The following is a 6,000-nucleotide window of genomic DNA, read 5'->3' as shown; positions in this document are numbered from 1 at the left end:
AAAGAATGGCTTTTCCTAGACCTACAGTTCTGTCGGTTTTTTGTGTGTATTGTGTATCATAAACAGAGACTACCATAATGTGGACACTCTTGCTGCCTGGGCTATAGTGTGCCATAAAAGGGTTCTCAGGCGTGCGTGCGTGTGTGTGTGTGTGTGTGTGTGTGTGTGTGTGTGCTTCTAAATGTAAAGAGAGGGCAACCCAGAGGTAGAGGACTCTCGGGTAAGACAACGATTCCGGATTCAGCAAACCTGGGTTCTGCCTCGGCTCTGCCATTCATCAGCTTGTTATCTTGAGCCACTCACTTTCCGTCTCTGAGCCTCAGTTTCCTCATCTGTAAAAGAGGGATAACCTGTCACGGTTAAGCACATTAAGTGAGATCGAGAGGCGTGCCTACCCAAAGCAGGCACTCAAAAATAAGCGTACTCTCCATCTGCACCCCATGGCGCAGGGAGAGTCTCTCAAAGCAAGATTGGGAAGAAGAAAGTGTGAACGTGCAGTACCTTTGCTTAGGCGCATGCGCAAACTCGGGCGGGGCGTCCAAGACCTTCAAAACAGTCTGGAAACCGTCAGGTTGTGTGTTGAGAGCTTTGCAGGCAGCTTGGCCTCCGCCGCTCCTCGCCCTCCCCAGGCCCTCGAGGAGGGTGCAGGCTTGCTCCCCACACACTCTCCTCCCTGCTCCTTTCTTCCCAACCCTCTCAGACTAACCAGAGTTCACGTCCAGCCTGTCCAGCCCATGCTTCCTTCCCTCCCCACCACTCAGACCACAGCCAGGGGGCTGCAGGTGGCCTGCAGGTCCGGAGGGGGCTTCCGGACTGAGGCGTTGGCCCACCGCTGCTGTGAATCGCCTGCTCTTAGCACACCAGGGCTCCAAACGCATTCCTGCCCTCCCTCCCCGCCACAGACACACACAGACTCATAGGGACACACACAGACACGCAGGTACATAGACGCACAGAGACAAGGAAACATGCACAGAACACACACACACACACACACACACACACACACACACACACACACACACACACACACACACACACACACACACACACACACTGCCTCCTGCCCAGTGGCCCCCTCCCCTGCGGCTCTGCCTCTTTGGTCTAATAAGGGTAGGTGAGAAAGTGCTGTGAGATTCCAGAGATACCTCCCAGAGCTCCTCCTGAGGCGCTTCCAGTTGGACGTTCAGCTCTGGGCAACTGTCCAGGGCACCGGGCCCCAGGGCTGAGTCATGCAGTTGAAGGTTCCGAGGCCCCTAAATTGCATTGCTAGATCCCCAGCCTTTAAAAAGCACCGCAGGCTGCCCTAGGAGGCAGGGAAGTTTCCCACAGAAACTCTATTTGAGGCGGATTTAATCGCGGGGCATTTAAAAAGCCCCATCTGGAGGTAATTTGGAGTTTAAATTACCAGGATAGAGGATTTTTTTTTTTAAACCAAAAGCAGGGCTTGGAATAGTTATATTGCGTCAGTTATTGATCAGCCATTTCCAAGGGCTTAAAAAAATGTTAAGACCTGTTTTACCCAATATGTTAGAAAAATTTATTTCGGGATTTGGTCATTTTTAGTGTAACTGGTATTAATAGTTCAACAACACGTGGGGTAAGAAATGACAAATTTCGTGAATTTTCTAAATCAAATCATACGTAGACCGCACCTGCCAGGATCTCAGAAAACCCAATTCCACTCACTTTCAAGGCGCCTCCCTCTCTTTCCATGCAGAACTCTGAGGCCTTAGGATCCAGAAACTTGGGGAAGGGCATCGGGTCTGTGATGGTCACTACTAAGTCACTCATCGTCCAAGCCCGGGTGGACCCGTGAAGGCTGTTGCTGCTGCTCACAGCATCCTCTCCAAATTCACGGCGACATTGCAAGCGTTCAGTCCTCAGGAGCACCTCCTCTTAGCCACCCCCCAAAGGCCCTGCTGCTTCAGGGTGCTGGGTAGGAGGCCCAGCACTCGAGGTCCTGCCACCTTTGAATGATCTCCAGACCCTGCACCCTCTCCCCAGACCTCTCCATCTCTAACAATTAGTGTTAGGTCTCCAGACCCTTAGAAAATCAAAGAAAGGCCTTTAACTTTTTTCCCTGGAGCAAGAAATCCCAGTTCCCAAGACACAAGGCCTCCGGAGAAGAGGGGAAGATACCTCACATTCTTTTCCAGTGAGCCTACAGAAGAAAACCAGACATGGTTAATTTCTCAATCACAGTAGCCAGTCACTTAGTCAATAATTACCTGATTTACTTAGTGGTCCACACTCTTTGGGGAGTAGATAAAGTCATGGTACAAAAAACCCCAGACAAACAAACAAAGAAACCCTTCTTTAAATGAAGATTATGAACTCTCTTGGCTTCTGTAATTTTCAGAGAGTCTCTCTAGAATACTCCTGTTTGGACAGAGATGGGTTCAGTCCCATACAGAGGCCATTTAGTAGCTTGGTGTCTAGTAGTTTGGTCTTATCGTTCCTCTTTATGAAAGAGCTACACCCCTATTTGAGGACTGAGGAGGTTGAGGTAAGAAGTGACACTGTGACTCAAGGAAACATAGGCTGGCTCTGACTCACACCCAACACCACACAGCGGGTAGAGCTTAAGAGCAGAAGGAATGGCTGCAGAATCAAATAAACGAGAGTTGGAGCTCTGGCTCCATGACTTTTTAGCTGTGTGACTTACAGGCAAGTTACTTCCCCTCTCTGAGCCTCAGTTGCTTCATTTCTAAAATGGGGGTGATAAAGTCTCTCCTAGGATTATGTGAAAGTTAAATGACAGACAGCCAGGAAGTGGTGTAAATTCATGCTGTGAGGAATACCCTCTGCTGTAAACACATAACAATGATATACGGTATAGAAAGAGCACATTAAAATGACATGGCCACATTCTGAGAACAACATCAGCATCTCTGAGGACAGAGCTGAGGTGCATTCTATACGCCTCCTCCAAGGGTCCCTAGTGGGACTGAGCCCTATGTGCCCATATAGCAATCCACTTTTCCTTCATCCCTTTTTCATTCTTCCCAACCCTCTATCCAACTCCTATTCCTTGAATCATTTCCTAAAATAAACAGGCTCAGACAAGCCCTTATCTGAGTCTGCTTTTTTTGTGGTGGTTGGGGTGGGAGAGGGGAGTCTAGGCTAAGACAGATGGGAGGAGGAAAACCAAAGCAAAGCAAAGGGGTGGTAAATATTAATAGGAAACAAAATATGACAGAGATAAGCTAAAATATAGGTCATTATAATAAATGTAAACAGATTACCTATCAAAAGAAAGACTATCAGATTAGATAAAACAAAATGAACAAAGTTTGCAAGAGATACACCTAAAACAAAACCACAAAGAAAAATTGCAAATAAAAAGTTAGGAAAAGATATACCAGTCCACTGCTAACCAAAATGAAGCAATTGTTATGGGTTGAATTGTGTGCCCGTGTTGAAGTACCTCACAATGTGACCTTATTTGGAAACACAGTCATTGCAGATGTAATCAGTTAAGATGAGGACATACCAGAATAAGCCGGGCCCTGATGCCAATATGACCAGTGTCCTTATAAGAAGATGAGAGACCCACAGGAAGACAGTCATGAGATGGCAGAGGCAAAGATCGGTGTTATGCTGCCACAAGCCAAGGAGTGCTTAGGGCTCCCCAAAGCTGGAAGAGACAAGGAAGGATCCTCTCCAAGAGTATTTGGAGGGAACATGGCTCTGCCAATTTCAGGCTTTGATTTCATTTTGATTTCAGACTTCCAGCATCCAGAACTGTGAATGAATAAATTTCTATTGGTTTAAGGTGCCAGTTTGTGGTAATTTATTATGGTGGCCCTAGGAAATTAATAAACATGTCTAACAATATTTATATCAGACCCAATAAAATTTAAGACCAAAACATTATTAAAAATAATCAAGGATAATATAAAATTATAAAAGCAACATCCCATCAAGAATATATAACAATTGTGAATCTGTATGCACTTAACATGGCTAAATTATATAGAGGAGTTAATTCATATGCGTAGTGGAAGATTTTTAATATACTTTTATCAGGACCTGCTAGATCAAGCAGATAAAGAACAGAGCAAGGCTATAAGATATGAAGAGCTCATTAAGCAAACCTGATCCAATATAGACATATAGAAGCCTGCACTGAAATGGAGAATATGTATATTTTTCAATCACATATGGACATTTTTGCAAAGAAAGTCTTGAGATATTTCAAATAATTTATAGCATATAGATAATATTTTTATTCACAGTGCTCTTAAATTAGAAACAAATATATCCCTAAGTTTATTGTGCAGCCGAATGCTCTTCCCCTGAGACTAAGTTTATTGTGGATTAAAGACAAAGTCTTAACAAAAATGACAAAATATTTAGGCTTGAACAACTATGAGAGAACTACATAACAAAACTTGTGGGGTGCAAATAAAGCAGTACCTAGAGGCAAATTTATAGCTTTAAAATACATTACTGGAAGAATAAGATTGAAAATAAATGAATTAAAAGTTTAATACCAAAAGCTAGAAAAAAATGAGATTAATGCATTTAAAGTCCTGTGCAAAATGCTTGCCACACAATAAATATTTAATAAAAAGGAATACTTAATAAATAGAAATTGTTGTTATTGCCTCCATAACTTTCCAATTAAAAGAACTTTTCTTTCCAGGATTAAGTTAAAACTTCATAAGCAACTATGGTACACCAAGACAGAGATATCTCTGTGCCCAGGACTTTAGAAATTAATTTTTATACAATTTTGTATAGTACAATAATATCTTGGAAAGATAAATTCTCTAGTCCAGGTTGGTCTCCTCTGCCTCTATTAAATATAAACACATTCTTTACCCATTGAATAGACTGAACCCACAGCTCAGCAGTGCTGTGATATGTATCAGAAGCTAAGCCCCTAGAAGGAAGCTACCCTCTGAAAGCCCTTATTAGCATCCAGGAAATTCCATTATCAGTCCTTCTTTTGGAAGGAAGCAAAGATTTAAGTAATTAGGGAGCATCACTTTTCCTAAAGGTACTGTTGATATGCCACTTCCCTAAAATTATTCTTCAGAAAAGGGGGAATAGCCTTAGGCAGACTCCAAATTACAGGGTGTTGTTTCAATAACTATTATTTTGAATAACAAAATACTATTTAGGAAACGTACAAAACCCTCAAAGGAACCTAATCAATGCCATTTTTAGATTAGGAAGGTGATCACTTGACATAATTTGTTTAAAAAGAAGCCAAGAAATCATTAGCAGTATTTCATTAGTAGTATTTGACTTTTACATCTATATTATTAAAAGTTTATATGTTCGAGTTGGCCCCATAAGTTTTTTTGTTTAATCCTTTCATTTGGAAACAGAAAAGAATAAAACTCCATTTTCAGGATTGACTTTTATTCAGGCATATGCATTAACCTATAGAAGGAAAGCAGGTGATGAGAGCCCCTCCCCCTGATGTTCCTGGTCAAACAATCCCCCTGTGTAGAAGGAGCAGCTTACACTTAAACTTGCTTCAGTTTGTGCCTCTTTGGATGGGCCTGTTCTCAGTGTCCAGGAGCCTGAGCACACTGGGGGAAACGTGGTAGCTGGGAGCTACTGCTTTCACTGATATATGAGCAGTTAATTTTCTGGACTCTTCCCAAGAAAATTTCCTAAGGATGCTGGGCAGCTCCTGGGCACTAGTTCTTGGGAGGGGTTGGTCCTGTCATCAGAATCAAGCCCAGCATCTGTGTGGCAACTTGTCCCTGTCATTTAATCTCCCCAACACCCCTTGGGGTAGGGAGGGAATATTCTGTTCCCCCCTTTAGACAAGTGAGGAAACTATACAGTCCCAGACTAATGACAGGACAGGAAATGCATCCTTTGGACTCCTGCTCACTGATGAGGGAGGAAGACTATGGGAGAGGATGCTTGGCTCTCAGGGCCCTTACCTCCACCTTCTTCTGTACCCCACCTCTTTGTGCAAACTTGCTTCTCTGTGGGATAAATAAACATAACACATCCCAGTCCTCCTTGCTC

General features: G+C 43.3%; 1 long non-coding RNA gene across 1 annotated transcript; it reads right to left on the bottom strand.

Annotated features, from left to right (window-relative positions):
* Positions 1–284: 284 nt before the first annotated feature.
* On the bottom strand, positions 285–745 carry LOC123630665. Its single transcript, XR_006732731.1, has 3 exons — positions 707–745; positions 502–557; positions 285–332 (listed from the first exon to the last, which is right to left on the bottom strand). It is a non-coding gene; the product is annotated as an uncharacterized LOC123630665 (long non-coding RNA).
* Positions 746–6,000: the final 5,255 nt, after the last annotated feature.

Source organism: Lemur catta, chromosome 1 (genome assembly GCF_020740605.2).
Source record: "Lemur catta isolate mLemCat1 chromosome 1, mLemCat1.pri, whole genome shotgun sequence".
Taxonomy (NCBI): Eukaryota; Metazoa; Chordata; class Mammalia; order Primates; family Lemuridae; genus Lemur; species Lemur catta.
The sequence above is the reverse complement of the archived record's forward strand: the minus strand, read 5'-3'. Positions and strand labels throughout refer to the sequence as shown.